At 40.8% G+C, this 18,329-nt stretch overlaps 1 protein-coding gene and 1 non-coding gene across 5 annotated transcripts in view; one reads left to right on the top strand and one right to left on the bottom strand.

Annotated features, from left to right (window-relative positions):
* Positions 1 to 18,329, top strand: part of BMAL2 (basic helix-loop-helix ARNT like 2) — a 143,200-nt gene that overhangs the window by 120,803 nt on the left and 4,068 nt on the right. The window contains exon 18 of one of the 4 annotated variants that reach the window (XR_009565420.2): positions 957 to 996. The exons of 1 other annotated variant lie outside the window; for it this stretch is intronic. The gene's annotated coding sequence lies outside the window, so the exon portion shown is untranslated. Of the gene's footprint in view, positions 1 to 956; positions 1,018 to 13,557; positions 13,656 to 18,329 lie in introns of those variants that run through there. 2 more of the 4 variants (XM_060305889.2, XM_060305887.2) reach the window with 2 other exon arrangements.
* Positions 17,892 to 17,995, bottom strand: LOC115839171 (U6 spliceosomal RNA). Its single transcript, XR_004033942.1, has one exon. It is a non-coding gene; the product is annotated as a U6 spliceosomal RNA (small nuclear RNA).

The raw sequence follows: 18,329 nt of genomic DNA, 5'->3' as shown, positions 1-18,329 counted from the left end.
CTGTAAGGCATCATCCACTCATCACGCCTCTCACTTGATACATCTGATCAACCACATCATTCATTTGATAAATATTCATCTATCTATATTAATTATAGGTTAGAGTTTCCACTTTAGCAAACAAAAATATAGGACATCAGTTAAATTTTAATTTCAGATGAACAATGAATAATTTTTTAGTATAACCCGTGCACTGTTTGGGACATACTTATAGTAAAAAATTATTTGCTGTTTATCTGAAATTCAAATTTAACTGAGCATCCTATATTTTATCTGGCAGCCCTATTTCAATTTCAAATACTCATACCACTACCTTAGTTTAGGATACTGAAAAATGAAACAGGAGCCACAACTGCAAAACTGATAACTTGCAACACAAGCTACCTAAGCTTAGTTTGTTACAGCTAAAACTTGTTCAGACCCACATGTTCCAAGAGCACGAAGTGCTTTAACAGTAACTCCACAGGGACCTCTTTATGAGACATTGATAGAGTCCAAGGAATTCTAGACTTTGATCAACTTTAGAAACTGCCAAGCTGAGGCTCTCATTCCTCTTTTCTCGTGAAAATAATAGGAAGATACAAACACATGTCATTTATTTTATCGCTACAGATAGTTATTTACCATCTGCTATTTCTTTTCCTTCCAGAATTTCAGATCCCAGTCAGTTCTCGTTATTTATGGTAGTTACGTTCTATGAAGTCGCCGTGAACACTGTGAATTAGCAAACAGTGAACGGCTGCTCTGAGGGCAAATGCAGGGCTAGGCTTCTGCGAACCTCTGGTCACAAGTTTGTCATCAACCGATCAATACATAACCTCCTTTTATGTGTGTTTCTGTTTAAAGACACCATATTTAATATATATCAAGACTCATTAATATTGAACTACCGGCCAACAGCACTGTAACTCATGCCTGGATGAAGCTTACCTAATGCACTTTTTTTTTTTCTGTAGGGCACATCACAGCCTTCTTTTTTTTTTTTTTGGTGGTACTTGGGCCTCTAACTGCTGTGGCCTCTCCCGCTGCGGAGCACAGGCTCCGGACGCACAGGCTCAGCAGCCATGGCTCACGGGCCCAGCCGCTCCGCGGCATGTGGGATCTTCCCGGACGGGGGCACGAGCCCGTGTCCCCTGCATCGGCAGGCGGACTCTCAACCACTGCGCCACCAGGGAAGTCCCCACAGCCTTCTTGTACAAAGGAACACCAGACAGCACTGTAGCATTCTGCTTGGGGTCTGTTCTAAACAGTGACATCAACAAAAAAACACTAAAATGTGAAAACCATGGTTCCCCAAAGGATGCTCGTTTACGGTATCAGAGCTGAATCAGGAAGGCAGTGCATCACCTTGCCCAGCCTCAACTGGGAACGTGTGGTCAGGAGACTCAACATTTCCACTGCCCTGCGCGAGTCCACAGATGACTGCAAAAGTGCCAAGAGTTTTGATTTTGAAGTTTATAAATAAATTTTCGTGAGTAGGTCAGTTTGCAAATATGGAATCTGTGACTAATGAGGACTGACCGTATATATTCTTGGTTCCTCAGCCACCTCTCCCTCAAGTACCTTCATTCATTCTTGGTCTTCTGTTCTAGAACCCTCCTGGGCCTGCTTTCCTGACGCAAAGTCCTTAATCGAATCCCTTCCCTCCCCACTGTTAAAGTTGGCTAATATCTACCACTCTCTGCAGGGAACATATGTGAGCTCGCAGGAATTGATTGCAATAAATTCAATCGAATTTAACAGGTCATAGTTGATATGATGCCTGTTCCAGAGATATTTATGATGTTGTAAAATCTGTTCCTTCATTATATTTAATGAAACTTTAATAAAAGTTTGCAGAGTGGGAGGGTGGATTCTAAAGGAAATGAGGATAAAGAAGGAACATTTCTGATATCATATCATGTAAGGGACCACCTACTCTGGGAACTGAATCTTTCTTCCTAGGCCCATGGTTGTAAAATATATTCTGTGAAGTCTGTTTAATGCCAGAAATCTCAGAGCATGAGAGCTCCCAGACCACTCTTCCTGGGGTCTCTGTATTTCAAACTTTCATCTCAATGTCCAAGGAGAGATGTACCTGTCGATTGGCCCCAAGTTTCTAAGCAGATGGGATTTTGGAGTTGAGCATCCCTCATACCATAGGAGATCGCTGGCGTTGGAGTACCTCCTCCAGTGGCTGGCTGGCTGGGAAAGCATGTACCATGACAGCCTTTGAAACGTGGTCCAGATTCTTTAGGGTGGTTTGGGTTTGCCATCTGTTGTTTAAAGGTTTATCATTATGAAAAGATGATTCTAACTAGAGCCTGCTGAGATAAAAGCTGCTGCCCCATCCCATGCTGGGGAATATGAGTGTTATTTCAGTGGCTGTGTGCACAGTTCTGTAAATCTATTCCTTGGATTAAAGCCCAGCTAGAGAATGGAACATTCGCTTGTATGTATTCCCTGAAAAACTGTCACAAATTCTCAGACATGAAGGAACAGCAAGGCTGCCCTGGCAGCTCCCCACATCGCAGAATTTCAAAAATGCCTGTTGTCTCATTAGAACGAACTGTCTGGGGCTTCCCTGGTGGAGCAGTGGTTGAGAGTCCGCCTGCCGATGCAGGGGACACGGGTTCGTGCCCCGGTCCAGGAAGAACCCACATGCCGCGGAGACGCTGGGCCCGTGAGCCATGGCCGCTGAGCCTGCGCGTCCGGAGCCTGTGCTCCGCAACGGGAGAGGCCACAACAGTGAGAGGCCCGCGTACCGCAAAACAAACAAACAAACAAACAAAAGAAAAAAACGAACTGTCTGAACAAAAGGAGGTAGGAAGAGTGAAAGGAGCCTGGATACGGGCTGCTTTCTCAGCCTCCCGGCCCCTCCTCCGCCAGCCTCACTCCTCCCAGATGTTTTCACTGAACTCCTGTCGGCCTTCCCGGCTTACTCTTTGGCTCACTCCCCAGGGAGCTGTATTCGCGCAAGTATGGCAAATGTGTGAATCAAGAAGAAAGATTGCCTTTTCCCAGTTAGGAAACTAGTTTCAGTTTGCTTTTAAAGCGATACTTTTTTTCTAATTCTGAAAGTTGTCAGGCTCATTGCAAAAAGTGTTGAAAAATGCAGATAAGCAGCAAAGCAAATCACAAAAATCAAGTATAACCCCGTCTTCCGCATATAATCATTGTTGACATTTTTGTTTTCTTTTAGCCTTTCTCTGTGAATCAGTGCGAATAAACATGTTTCCAGTTGGATTATATTGGGTATACTGTTTTGTATTCTGCCTTTTCCCCCACTTGGTAGTATATTCTAAATATTTTGCAATGATATCATGTATCTTCAGATTATAATTTTTTAAAATAGACTTTAATTTTTAGAGCAGTTTTTAGGTTCAGAGAAAAATCGAGTGGAAGGTGCAGAGATTTCCCATATACCCTTTGCCCCCACACATGCATAGTTTCCCCATTTTCAGCATCCCCCAAACCCCCATTTTTAATAGCTGCATGGTCTTCCAGTTAACCAATTCCTATTGTTGAACTTCCACATTATTTCCAGGGATTATATGCAAAATACATAGAAAGCATTTAACAGCCCCAGGCATGGGCCAACCAATCAGAATGACCAGGCAGTCGGACCAGAGCTGGGTTCTGGAGGCTTCAGACTGCCAGGCATGAGCCTTAGTTTAGTGTTTGAATGGCAGGGATCTGGGGGAGGATCTAGGAGGCAGGCAGTATACAGGGACTTGAGCGAAGGGATGCAAGCAGCATCTCTTTATCAATCACACAAAAGATTTTCAATATTTTAACTACCCATATGGTTATATTGGTGCAAATTTTCTGAATATCAGAATATTATCAATATTACAACTAGTAGAGCTATGAACATCTTTATAGAGATATCTTTGCACAGATCTCTGATTATTCCCAGATGCACCTTTGTTGTGTCGAAAGATATGATACAACTGTACAGCTTTCAGTATATAGTTCCACACTGTTTTTCCAAAGTTAACACAGTTTATACTTTTGCCAAGCTTATTATCTCACCAACTTTACCATTGAAACCTGTGTGCCTGGGCTTCCCTGGTGGCGCAGTGGTTAAGAATCCACTTGCCAATGCAGGGGACACAGGTTCGAGCCCTGGTCCGGGAAGATCCCACATGCCACGGAGCAACTAAGCCCATGCGCCACAACTACTGAGCCCGCGCACCTAGAGCCCGTGCTCTGCAACAAGAGAAGCTGCCGCAATAAGAAGCCCGCACACCGCAACGAAGAGTAGCACCCCCTACTCGCCACAACTAGAGAAAGCCCGCGTGCAGCAACGAGGACCCAACGCAGCCAAAAATTAAAAAAAATAATAATAAAATAAATAAATTTATTAAAAAAAAAAACTTGTGTGCCTTGGGGTAGGATATTTTGCATCTCAATTCCTCTCAACCCAGCAAATCCAATTATAGGTTATGTATCCAAGAAAAATGCTCTGAATATATTCAGGAAAAAACGCATATGCCCTTTTTGGCCAAGTGCATCATTGTCGAAGTTCTGCCGCTTTTCATATGCTTTAAAGGCAACTCCAATCTACCTCTTGAAATCTGTTTCCTGCAATTCTGCCTTGCTTTCAAGTCCTCTTCATAGCCTTACCTCAATATATTTTTGGACGATAGTTGTCCTTTATAACTCTGCAGGTTTGTGAATTGCAGTGCCCCTGAGCTGTACAAAAAGAGGCATGGACACAGACATTCATTGTAGAGTGGTTTATTATAAAAACAACAATCCCCCAACTGAAAATAAAATAATATTCAGGAATAGCAGGAAATGGATGGTTTACATACTTTATGGTAATCCATAGTATGAAATATTATACAACGATTAAAAAGAATGAGGAAGATGTATAAGACTGACATGGAAAGTTCTAAGATATTGAGGGAAAAAGCAAGTTATAGGACAGAATATGCAGTATCAGCACAGTAATGTTATATTAAAAAGTATCTGAATATGTAATGTAGATATGAATAGATAAGTATCTGGGAGAATACAGATCAAAATATTGATACGTACCTCTGAGGAGAGAAATGGGATTGTAAGGCAAAATTTTTAGTCTGCATATTTTTATAGTGTTTTAATTCTTATAACATTAAACTGTTTTCATTTTGTGATTTTTAACAATATTCTTTAAAGTAGGAAATAAAAGGATTGAAGTCAGTTGTTTTCCTTCTGTCTTTTGTTGTCGCTGTTTTTTTTCTAGCAGGAGAAACCTTTCCCCTCCTAACTTTTAAGTAAAATTCCAACATATCTGAAACCTGAAATCAGCACAGGCTTCATTACAAACCAGCTTCAAAGGCTTGAGATCTGCGCAGTTACCTGAGCCCCACCCTTGATTTAGTGTTCTTCTGTTGCTGTCTTGACAGTCTTAATAATTTTTAATAAGGGGCCCCATATTTTCACTTTCACTGGGCCCCATAAATTATGTAGTCGGTCATGACAGTAGATTAGACACTCTCTGAGTTCCAAGAGTCTTCTTCGTGCTTTCAAAGTATCAGCATCACTCACTAGCCAACCAATGGTAGGGGGTTGGGGGATTGGGGGTTGAGGGGGATGGAGCCTTGGAAGTCAGCCTCAGCCAGAGTTCTGAGCAGCCGTCAGCACCCACGTCCTGAAATCACAGCTTTAAATGACTGATGATTTCTGCCAATACATGGGCTCATGTGTTCTACCTCCTTTTTTTTTCTTTTTTGCATTAGCAGAAAAATTAAATTGTCTTCTCATGGTTTACTGATATGGGCTTCCACAATGATCCCCTTGTCTCATTTTACATCAATTGCATTGTTTAAAATGTTTGAGAGAAGATTTTTGTGTGCAGGAGAGACTAATGGCATCTCTGTCCTGCAAAAATAAGTGAAATGAGTTTCACAAGGCTTGTCTTGGAAAACCCACCCCAGTGCCCCCAAACCACTGTTTCCTCTTCTACCAGCTTGCTTAGAAGCCATACATTCCTTTCTTAAACCTTGCCTGAAACGGTTGTGCTCCTACAGCATGACTGTTTCATGTCACGCCCTTTCATGGGAATACTAATTCCCCATTGCCAGTGGCCTTGTCTGCCTTCCTGCCTTTCTTCCTTTCTCTTCTCTTTTTTGAAATCTGTATTGCACATAAAAATCACAAAAATGTCCACCACTCCAAAATAGCCTCTTTTAACCTTTGGGTGAACATCCTGCAAATTATCTACGTAAAGTAAAAATATAGATATGGCTATAAATACATATTGACATAAATGCCTTTTGCCATTGCCTTCTTTCCTATTTAATAGGTTAAAACACCAATTAAATTATAATTGAATAAAATACAATGAAATGTGTCAGAAAAACTATCTCCTCATCAAGTCCTATTTAAGTTCGAACTTTTATGTTAGCATTTAAGACATTTCCCATTCCCTGGAAGACTTTCTTCCCTACTCTTCATTTATCTGAATAATATTAAAGTCATACTCACTGTGTGAAATTCTCTAGAAGTATTAGAACAGCTGTCCTACGCCCATGTAGGCATCCATCCAATAATCCCTTATCGCCGCGATCCTGTAGCAATCCTGTATTTGCCGCTCAACATTTGCCATTCAACATATACTGACTGTTGTTGTCATTTACCTTCTTCTAAACTGAAGTAAAGACTGGCTTGCACATCCTTTTATCCCTTGCCTTCTTTAGCACATTGTCCTAGATTCAATAACCGGCTGATGAATATTTGATAAGAGAGGTGAGGATGCTGTTACCACCACATAAGGGAACTTCACACAGATATTGATTCCTAAATATCTGTGGAGGTGCAGGCACTACTTTCCCTAATCTTTCTCTCTCTACGAGCTCCCTAGCAATTTCTATACAGTTCCAACTCTGACATCACTCTTGTTCAGGGTCTAATGGAGAGTTTGGGCTTCCAAGATCTTTCCTTAACCTCAGGCAAAACACAGTTTTCCTCCCTCTCCTTCTTATGCCCTTTCTCTCTTTCAACTCAGTATCCTTAAAAACAGTGACTTTATCATTTTATCAAAGGGCTGGAAGCCAGGGGCTTCCCAGATGCAGAATGAGTAATGTTCTCCTCATCCCAAGCAATGTTCTCCTTGTGTGACCAAGACCTTCACATGTGGTTTTACGTATTCTATTCCTTCAGGCCGTCACTTCTCATTTTTAGTGCCCACTGTGCTCCAGGGACTGTACCAGCTGCTTTATACACAGCATTTCACCTCCTACTCACAATAAGCCTTCAAGGTCGACGTTCTTCCATTTTGTTGATGAAAAAAGGGAAGCTCAGAGACATGAAGTAGCTTGCAGGGATCTCTCTGTCCTGGCAAAGTTTGAAAAGAGGCACATTCAAAGCAGATTCGGTGAACTAACTGCTGGCTTCACAGCAATGTTAGTAAATGAAAATATTGCAGAACCCGCCAAGGAAAGGTGCTCATTAAAAGTTCCTATTCCTTTGGGAACATACATAAACACATATTCACTCGTCTCTAGCTTTTAGTCCTGAAATCTCTGGGCCCTCAGTGAGGCCTTTTGCCAACATATACAGGGCTTAGGGTTTTCACAGGAATCCAACATCCTTCTTGATACTAAGGCCACCTCTCAGGACCCGCTGGGCTGGGGGTGGCCTGGTGACAGGCAGTGAGGACAAGCTGGGACCAAAACTCGCTGGATGGGACAGATGCTGGGGTTAGACCTCGCTGAGGCCTGGGAGAAAGCCTATTTCTGAGCACCTAGAGATTATGACAGTGGACAAGAAGAAGTCGTTCAAGAAAACTGCCAAGGTCAAGAATTCCAAGATGCAACAGTGGGGACGCCCTATGACTGTGGTCGCTGCTGTTTAGGAGAGCTTCCTGTGTGCCTGGAACTTTACTTACAGTATCTCTGATCTTATAAAAGGGTTTCCCAAAGTGTGGTCCATGAGACACAGTGCTTTGAGCTCAGAAGCAGCTCTGGTGGAGTCAAATGAGTGTGAGAAACAAAGTGTACTATTTTCACCCCACCAAAAATCAAAGCCTCTAAAAATAGAAAACTAAGCAACAAACAGACAAACTAACAAAAACCTTGCAAACAAGAAGCCATACTGAAAGCATTTAGCGTAAGAATATGTAATGAGCAACATACAGTCTCTGAAATGTTGAGAAATTTTTGTTAAAAGGAAAGAGACATAAAAGATCGTAGCTCAAATATACAGGATGAAGGATATTTTCCTCCAAGAGGGGAAATAGGACGTGGTTTGCACACGGAGGCAAAGTGATAGGACAGAGGCAGAACTTGAAGATGTGAGAAGATGTAAGAAGATGTCTGTTTCCTCAAAGAAATTGTGAGCTTCTTCGTGGGATGCCTGAAGTGGAGCTCAAAAAGAGTTTTTGAAATTGCAAGGGAATTGATTCTGATGGAATAGGATCCCACCCTCCCCCTCAAACAAACAAGGGTCTTCCAGGGAGCCTGAGGAAGGAGAGTGAAAAGAACTTTCTCGGAGCTTAGAAGGGCCGTGGGAGAGGATGAGGGAAACATGGTGTGTTCTGAATGGAGAAGCGCTACACCGAGGAGCTGTCTGGTGGTAGAGAGGAGATTCCCATCATGTGGCCTCCATCAGTGCAGTAATGCAGAGGCTGGGTCACTGCTGGCGGAGGGAGCTGGCAGCGTTTGGGAGCGAGCCTGGCAGTGGGAAAGGAACGGAGCGAGACAGGAAACAGCTGCTGGGGCCCACGTGTTTGGGAAGCAACAAGAGATGCGTACAGTTTTGCTGAGTAATACTGAGGAAAATAGTCGTGTACAGGGGCGCTTAAGGACATGGTCCCTGGAGCCAGATTGAGCAGGTTTGGGTTTGAATCCCAGAACCCCCCCTGTTTGGAAGGTGGTAAGAATTAAATTAGGTCATATATGTTAACACTTAGAAGAGTGCCTGGTACATCAGGAAACATTCATAAGTGTTAGATATTATTGTTGCTGTCGTTATTAAATTGTGGTGGAACCGCTCATAAGAATCTTGTGATTTTTCCTAAAGAAACATGAGGTCACCTGGGACAACAAAAGCTAGGAGCCTAGTCCTGATATGGGACAGGTACCCAAGGCTGAAGCTTAGCCCGGCAGGCACTGGGGGTAGGGGGGTGGTGGGGCAACGCGAGGGAGTCTGGGTTCCCAGCTAGGAAGAGAGCATAGGGAAGCCCAGGAGGGAGGTGAGACATCTCAGATTGAGCTTCTATCTGAGGAAACGCTCAGGGTGATGACAAGACCTAATTTGTTGCCATAAAAATCATGGCCACCATATGCGCGTTTGTCCCATTCCTTTGACAAAATTTTGCTGAGCACCTATTATGTGCCAGCCACTCTTCTAGTGCTGTGGGTGCAGCAGTCAACACAACACACAAACACTCCTGCCTTCATGGAGCCCACATTCTAGCGGGATCACTAGCAATCGTCCAGCTTGACCCTAAACTCCTTCTTTACACTATTACCTTCATCTTCTCGACACACCAATTAGGCAGGTATTATCAAACCCATTTTTCAGACAAAAAGTTAAATTTTGCTGCAAATCAAATAACTAATAAATGGCAAAACCAGGTTTCCAACACTGATCTAACTCTAATGTTTATATGTATGAAAAAACATTCTGTATTTCATCTCCGTGCTGCTGAATAATTTGGGTAGGTGAAGGGGAAAGCCTTAAGAGTTGAGGGACTGAGAATCTGTAAAGTCAGAATGTTAGGCCCCTCGCCTAGGTGCTGAGTTCCTGGAGAATGAGGGGAGAAGATGAGGTACAGAGGGAAATGTGAACTTAGCACTGAAGTCCTGGAAGAAGTGAGAGTGGGCTGTGAATGTGGTAGGCAAAGGCGAGTAGGTGACCGAGCCGTAAAGTAGGAGCAGCCCTGGTTTGCAACATGATCAACTGCTTCCTCATTCCTGCTGAGGGGGGAAGGAGTAGGTGAAGTCCTGTCCTCCCTTGTAGAAGGTCTCAGATGCTTCGTTCAGGCAAGGAGATGAAAGGGCAGGCATGGGAGAAGCCGAGGTGGGAAGAGCCTCCCAGAGCCTCCTGTCAGAGGCCAGTAGATGATGGACAGAGGGTTGGGGCAGGGGAAGGATTCCGTTTCCAGAAAGTTGGCAAGAGAAGCAAGGAAGCTGGGAGACAGGCTGGAGATGCAGGTGAAAGAAAAGCGCGAGAGCACTGCGTACCTGGAACCTTGTGAGAGGGGGGTTGAAGGGTCACGTGTGCCACATTCCAAGTAGAATGTCAGAGAGGGCGAGTCCAACTGCAAACTCACCTGCTGAAGTGTGCACCCTCGTCAATGGCCTCCTCTCTGCCTTTGGCGCTGGGGAAGGGAGGCATCACCAGAATTTTCCAGGGAAACTTGACTGTTTCTAGTCTACCCCACCGAACTTAGAGGTATTTGTGATCACCAAATTGGGAAGAGCAAGGATATCACCAGGTATATACAATTTCACAGCCATACCTGCACATTATAACTTTGCCAGGGCCAGGGTGACACCAAATCCCTGATTCTTGGAACCATGCTTTAAAATTTCTGATATCTCAAATTGTCCAGCTAACAGGTACTGAAGAAGGTTATCTGGGTGGTCTGGCCTAGAGGAAATGCTCACAAAATGTAAGTTAGAGATGTCATCGGTGGTCTTTTAAAACAGTTGATCTGTTCCTTTTGACTAACGCTTCTCCAAATTTGTAATTGTAAAGGTTTTGGTGAGGTGCGGGTGGAAGGAGGAGGGATCCATTCAGTTGTACCTAACAGTCCTAGAGGCCCATAGTGTAAACATATAGGAATGAAGAGATGGGATGTAGGAAGGGGAAGAAGACAGATTCTAGCTGATGAGGCCTAGAGTGCAGGCACTTCCAAACTTTAATATGGCTGGGAATCACCTGGCATCTTGCGAAAATGCAGAGGCTGATGCAGTGGGTCTAGGGTGGAACCTGAGATTCTGTGTGTTTAGCAAAAGCTCCCAGTTTATACTGATGATCTACAGACCGTACTTTGAATAGCAAGGGTCCACACTACATAACTAGCCAAAAGTTAGCTTCAAAAGATGGCTTATTTTGAGGTAAGAAGGCTGCTAACCAATCCATTAAAACATGTTGGGCGTCAGATTTATGTTTAATGGTAGGATGACTGCAAAACTTGTAGCCAGAGGTTGGCAGGTTGAAATCCTGTTTCTACCATTTTCTAGCAATAAAACTTTGGGCAGATCATGGATCATCTCTGGGTGTCAGTTTCTGCATCTAAAAAAATCGAGGTAATAAGATCTGCCTTGGTTGACTGACTGTACAGGGTAGGTGTGAGGATCAAAGAAACAACTTAGTGAAAGTGCCTCTTAAACTGAAGGTGCTGCACGTGTGTAAGCATATTATTATTATTTGTAATATTTGAAGCCAAAGAAACCTTACAATAGCTCCCATTCCTACTGTTATAAATAGATAGATACCATTGCCCAGCTTTTGCACTGTGTTAAATCCCATTCTACAGATGAGGAATGTAAGACCTAGAACCTTAAGATTAGGCCCAGCTGCTGAGTGTTGATGCCGTGATACGAACTCAGCCTGACTCTCCAAAATCCAAGCTCTTATTCAATGTATTCAGTTGATTCATTGTAGCAAACACCCATAGAAAAAGCTTCATGGAAAAAAGTGATGGTCTAGAACAGGGGTTGGCAACTTTTATTTTTTTTTCTGTAAAGGGCAAGATAGTAAATATCTTAAGCTCTGCATGCCAAATTTAGGTCTGTCTTGCAACCATTCCATTCTGTCATTGCAGCACCAAAGCAGTAACAGACAATACATGAAGGAATGGGTATGGCTGTGTTCCAATAAAATGTTGTTTATGGAAACAGATGGCAGGATGAATTTGGCCTGTGGACTATAGTTTGCTGATCCCTGGTCTAGAAAATTCTGAGTTGTCCAATATGGTAGCCATTTGCCACAGGTGGCTATTTAAAGTTAAATGTATTTCAATTAAATTAAAAATTCAATTCCTCGGTTGCCTTAGCTACATCTCAAGTGCTCAGTAGACACAGGTGGCTGGTGCTACTGAAATGAACAGTGTAGAAAACATGTCCATCATCACAGAAAGTTTTATTGGAGAGCCTTCATCTAGATCATCTTTAGGATGGGGAAGAAATCCCTTATGAGTAGCTGTGAGGATATGGGAGTTCTGGGTCCTGGCTTTGCTAAGTACATCATGCGAACTCCCAGAGCCTTGGTCAACGTGCACAGAAAATGGGGCTAATACCTTCCCCACCGTGTTGTCGTGGGAACTGAATAAGGACATACGTGAGAAACACTGTGTAATTTATTAGGAGCCGCACAAACATAAGCCATCATTAGGACTCTGTTATTTGAAATGTGAGGAAGTGTATGGAGGCTGAATTTGTGTAGCTACCTGAATTGAGAAGAATAGATTTTCCTTTTAAATCACCCAATGGAAGCCATTAGGATGTCAAAAAGTTACCAAAATAAGGAAACCTTATTATTTGTACAGGATTCTAATTTTCGGACAGGAAAGAGACTAGGTAGATCTCAGTGGTCATTGTCTTTCAGAGCTTGGAATTGTGTTAGTAATGCTTCAGGTTACAGACGGACTGTCCGGATGGGAGCTGTGATGAGATCGGGCAGGTCACAGTGTCCTTCCTGAAAGAGATCAAAGGTTTATTCTTTTTTGTTGCGCTCAAGGTTCTGGCCTTTTTCTGCTGCTTCAACTTTACAGGGGTCCCCTTTGAACAACATCCACTGTGGATCCCCACACAGGTCAAAGATAAAGCTCAATTTTGCCGCAGAGTGATAGGCCGGGCCCTTGGTTGCTCAGAAGATTCCAGTATCTCTGTGGTTCCCAGTGCCTCTCCTTCCCTCTGTTTCTAATCGCAGCCATAATCACTCTTCTAGGACCATCCCTGCTAATCACTTCCATTCCTGTCAGTCTACCGTCCCCTCTGTCCCTCAGGGATTCTGTCCCACAGGGTCCTGGGGACCAGACCACCCTCCAGTGACAATTTATTATAGTTAGTTGAGTGCACAAAGGAAAAGGTTTCTTTCTGTTTAAGGCTGGGTACCACCTCTGATCTCTGCTAGTTACTACAAGTTATGTTTCGCATGGACCCTTTATTATGGCTTTTCATATGAGCTTCCTAGAACTTGTCTCACCCTTTTCTACCTTCTTTCCTATTTCCTTTTACTATTATTTTTCTCACTACAGTACTTAAATACTCTTAACAATTCAATTCTCTGCTCTGCAGCTAACACTTGCCTATCAGACTGAAATGAAGGTGCCTCTTCTCACACACAGCTGCCAGTAATATATATTGGTTGAACCTTTAGGAAAGTAATTTGGGAATATATTTCTAAATCCTTAAAAATCAGTATATCATATTACCAGGAGTTCCACTTCTAGGGAAGTATTCTAAGTAAGTAATACACTGAATGCACTGAAATGCACTGAAAATTCCTAAGCAAATATATTCATTACTATATTGTTTACAGCAGTGAGAAATTAGAAATAATTGTCAACGATAGGAAAAGAGTAAAACAAACATCAATTTACAAATAGAAAGAAATATACCATTGCCCCTGCAGTGCTGAAGAAATGGCTCTCACGAAGCTAAGTGTCAAGATACTTCTGCAGATGAAGCCAGCTGGGAAGGAGCAAGAATTGACAGAGAAAAACAATGGCTTTCTCCAAAACATCGATGTGGCTGAAGGTGCAATGCAGAAGTAAGTCAGGGCTGACCTCCCAGGGGCAGTTTCTGGGGTCCTGTCTGGAGACTTCCTCAGCCTGGTAGGACCGCATGACGAGATTTCCAGGTTCAGGGTTGGGGTTGACATTCTTCTCTATAATGCTTCTAATTTTGATCTCACGAATATCTAGTGTGGTAGGTCTTATGAGATAGTCAAGGGACCTATGGTCATAAATAAGGCAGATATCAGTTGAATAGGTATGGTCAAGATGCTCGTCTCAATTTGTGAAAAAAGGTTGATTGTTTTGTTCCTTCATCATCTTCACCTGCTAAAGATATAAACCATTTAATATGGTTTCTAGAGTAGAGGAAGCACACATTCATATAAATATTTGTTAAGTATTTATGCATTTGTTAATACATGATAAAAATGTATACTAATACAAACCAATGGTTAACAACCTTTTTAAATTGGAAGAACTTTTCTAAAGGAAAAGATTTTCCAGAACCCCTCATATGTCAAAAAAGCTACTATGATATCAAGGATGTTTTTAAATCCATTTATAATTTATTAATAACAGTAGCATATACATTTGGAAACATTCAGCAGTATTTATTGAATCTATAGAAATCTATATACTCTCCAGGACCACTTTCTATCAGGGTAGGTATAGAATGTCCCCCAACTCAGGGTTCAAGACCCACAGATAGGAAACCACTGCCTTAGGCCTCCATCACAAGTATATTGCAATTCATTTAAAAGTATACTTGAGTGTGTGAGTGTGTGTGTGCACATCTATACACATATATGCAGCCCAGCAAAATAACAATAGTCCAATAGGGGATGGGCAAGGGATTATCATAGCAAAGGAAGTACAAATGAGTTTTATACGTACGGGCAAAGATGCTCAACCTTACTCATAAAAAGAGATTAAAACTATAGTGAGATACCAGTTTAAACATACGAGATTGGCGAAGATCAAAAACTTTTCTAACACATGGTTTTAGAAAAGGAGTTGGAAAACAGGCAGTCTCATCATTTTTGCTGAAAGTGTAAATGGATTTAACCTCTTCAAAGCATAATTTGGTAAAATCTATCAAAAATTTAAAATATACGTATCTATTGACCCAGCAATTCTATTTTTAGGGTTATCCAATGGAGACTCTTGTACATATACACACAGATATGTAGGGATATTCACTGTAGCATTGTTTGCAGTAGCATTTGATTAGAAACAGTGTACATAAACATTAATAAAGAACTGATTAGCAAATTATGATGGAATACCATATAACAATTTTTAAAAAGAGGCAGCTCTATAGGTACTAATATGAAATGGACTCCAGGATAATATCCTCTCATTTGTATTTAAAAAGGCACGTATATATTTATATAAACATAGCTGCTTATTTATGCATAGAATCTCTGTGGAAGAATAAAGAAGAAACTAGTAAATGTTGGGAGGAGGACGTCTTGGGTCTAGAAATCATGATGGTAGCACAGACTTACTCCTTTCCTTTGAAGCATATGACACTTTTTTAACTCTACTTTTTAAAGAAGCATATTTATTTATTATTTGTTTATCTTACACACGCATTTGCATATACACACAAAGAGCTGCAATGGCTTCAGAATTCAGAATCTCACTTTGAATCATTTATTGATTCAGTCAACAAATATTTATCCAGCCTCTCTATTCCTATCTCGTGTAATGCACTACACTAGACATTATTCACACAGAATGAAATCAGTACAAGCGTACCAGGTGCTCTTTGGGGCCGGAAAGATCCAGTGTTCCCCCTCTAGAGTAGTTTAGGGCAGGCCTAAGCTATAGACCGAAGACATAAGAACAGTATCTTTTTCAGTTGTGTGCCTTACAGTTTGCTAAGGGAATTTACCAAAATGGACCACATCTTGGACAGATCAGATGATGAGGACATTTTCTCTGAAAACTCTCAAACTGACTTCCTTCATGATTTGGAGACTAAAAAATGGGTAAGGGACAGACTTAAATGTCACAGTGAGTGAAGAGAGGAACTTCATATTTCATATCTCAAAGCAGCAAGGATATTATCACAAGGTTTCCTCATAATAGGTGTGAGATGTTCAGGGCTTAAAATCAAGATGGAGGCATTCTCTCCTCTGAAGCCTGCTGTTATTACACAAGGGACTTACTAGTATTCCCATACAAAGAATTGTGCATTACCTTATTTTTGTCCTTGGGATTTGTGAAATAACTGTGACATTTTTTACCTCAGAGCAAATTACTGTATGTAGAATTGCCCCCTGGATTGCAGATTGTCTTCCAATAGATGCATTAGAGAGATCCATTTACTCATTTTTAAATGAAGTATGGCTGAGTTAAAATATTATATTAATTTCAGATGTACAGTATAGTGATTTAGTATTTTTACAGATTATACTGCATTAAAAGTTATTATAAGATATTGGCTATAATTCCCTGTGCTATACAATATATCCTTGTTGCTTATCTATTTTATACATAGTAGTTTGTATCTCTTAATCCCTTACCCCTAATTTGTACCTCCCCCTTTTAGTTAATCTCTAGTTTGTTTTCTACATCTGTGAGTCCCTTTTTGTTTTGCTATATACATTTGTTTGTATTGTTTATTAAATTCCACATGTGATATCATACAGTATTTGCCTTTCTCTCTCTGGCTTATTTCACTAAACATAATATTCTGTAGATCCATTCATGTTGCTTTAGATGGCAGAGTTTCATTCTTTTTACAGCTGAGTAGTACTCCATTGTGTGTGTATATATATATATATATATATATATATATATATATATATATACACACAACATCTTCTTTATCCATTCATGCTGATGGACACTTAGGTTGCTTCCATATCTTAGCTATTATAAATAGTGCTGCTATGAATATTGAGGTGCATGTATCTTTTTGAATTAGTGTTTTCATTTTTTCTGGATATATACCCAGGAGTGGAATTGCTGGATTGTATGATAGTTCTATTTTTAGTTTTTTGAGGAACCTTCATGCTGTTTTTCATAGTGGCTGCACTAATTTACATTCTTACCAACTATGTACAAGGGTTCCCTTTTCTCCATATCCTCACCAACATTTGTTATTTGTAGACTTTTTGATAATAGCCATTCTGACAGTTGTGAGGTGATATCTCATTGTTGTTTTGATTTGCATTTCTCTAATAATTTAGCAATGTTGTGTATCTTTTCATGTTCCTATTGGCCATCTGTATGTCTTCTTTGGAAAATGTCTATTCAGGTCTTATGCCCATTTTTGGATTGGGTTGTTTGTTTGTTTTGATATTGAGTTGCTTATATATTTTGGATATTAATCCTTTATCGATCATATCATTTGCAAATATTTTCTTCCATTCCGTAGGTTGTCTTTTCGTTTTGTTGATGATTTCCTTTCCTGTGCAAAAACTTTAAAGTTTAATTAGGTCCCATTTGTTTATTTTTGCTTTTATTTCTTCTGCCTTAGGAGACATATCCAAAAAAAAATATTGCTACAATTTATGTCAAAGAGTGTTCTGCCTATGTTCTCTTTTATGGTTTCCATTCCTACATTTAGGTCTTTAAACTATTTTGAATTTATTTTTGTATATGGTGTGAGGGAATGTTCTAATATCATTGCTTTACATGTAGCTGTCCAATTTTCCCAGCACCACTTACTGAAGAGACTGTTTTTTCTCCATTGTATATTCCTGCCTCCTTTGTCATAGATTAATTGACCATAGATGTGTGGGTTTATTTCTGGGTTCTCTATTCTGTTCCATTGATCTGTGTGTCTGTTTTTGTGCCAGTACCATGCTGTTTTGATTACTGTAGCTTTGTAGTACAGTCTGAAATCTGGGAGGGTGATACCTCCAGCTTTGTTCTTTTTTTCTCAGGATTGCTCTGGCAATTCAGGTTCTTTTGTGGTTCCATATAAATTTTAGGATTATTTGTTTTTGTTATGTGGAAAATGTCCTGGGTATTTTAAATAATAGAGATTGCATTAAATCTGTAGATTGCTTTGAGTAGTATGACCATTTTAAAAATATTAATTCTTCCAATCCAAGAACATGGAATATCTTTCCATTTCCTTATATCATCTTCAATTTCTTTCATTAATTTTTTTATAGTGTGCAGAGTATAGGTCTTTCACCTTCTTGGCTAAGTTTATTCCTAGGTGTTTTATTCTTCTTGATGCCGTTTAAAATGGGATGTTTTTACTTTCACAAAAAATATGGAACATTTCACGAATTTGAATGTCACCCTTGTGCAGGGGCCATGCTAATCCTTATATTGTTCCAATTTTTGTATACATGCTGCTGAAGTGAGCACCCATTTACTCTTAATTCAGTCTGAACCTCTCTCAGTCTGAAATTCAGTCACCCAGCTGACATGGAATGGAGAAATTTGGGCAAAATGCCTGAGATTGTCCTGGAGAGGGTTTACGCTTTCATTTAGTTGAAAGCAAATGCATGGCCAAGACCCCTTTTATTATTGATGAGCAGATCTCCCCATAGATTCCCCAGGCTATTGGCTATAGAGGAAGGTGATTTCAACCAGTCAGGAAAACATACAGAAATGATGGAGTGGGTTTTTCCTCTTCCTAGGCTTATCCAGCCCCCTATGGAAGCTCAGGATTCATCTCTTTGTCTACTTCTCTTCTGAA

This window comes from Globicephala melas, chromosome 10, assembly GCF_963455315.2.
Source record: "Globicephala melas chromosome 10, mGloMel1.2, whole genome shotgun sequence".
Classification (NCBI taxonomy): Eukaryota; Metazoa; Chordata; class Mammalia; order Artiodactyla; family Delphinidae; genus Globicephala; species Globicephala melas.
This window is presented reverse-complemented; position numbering and strand designations above follow the sequence as displayed.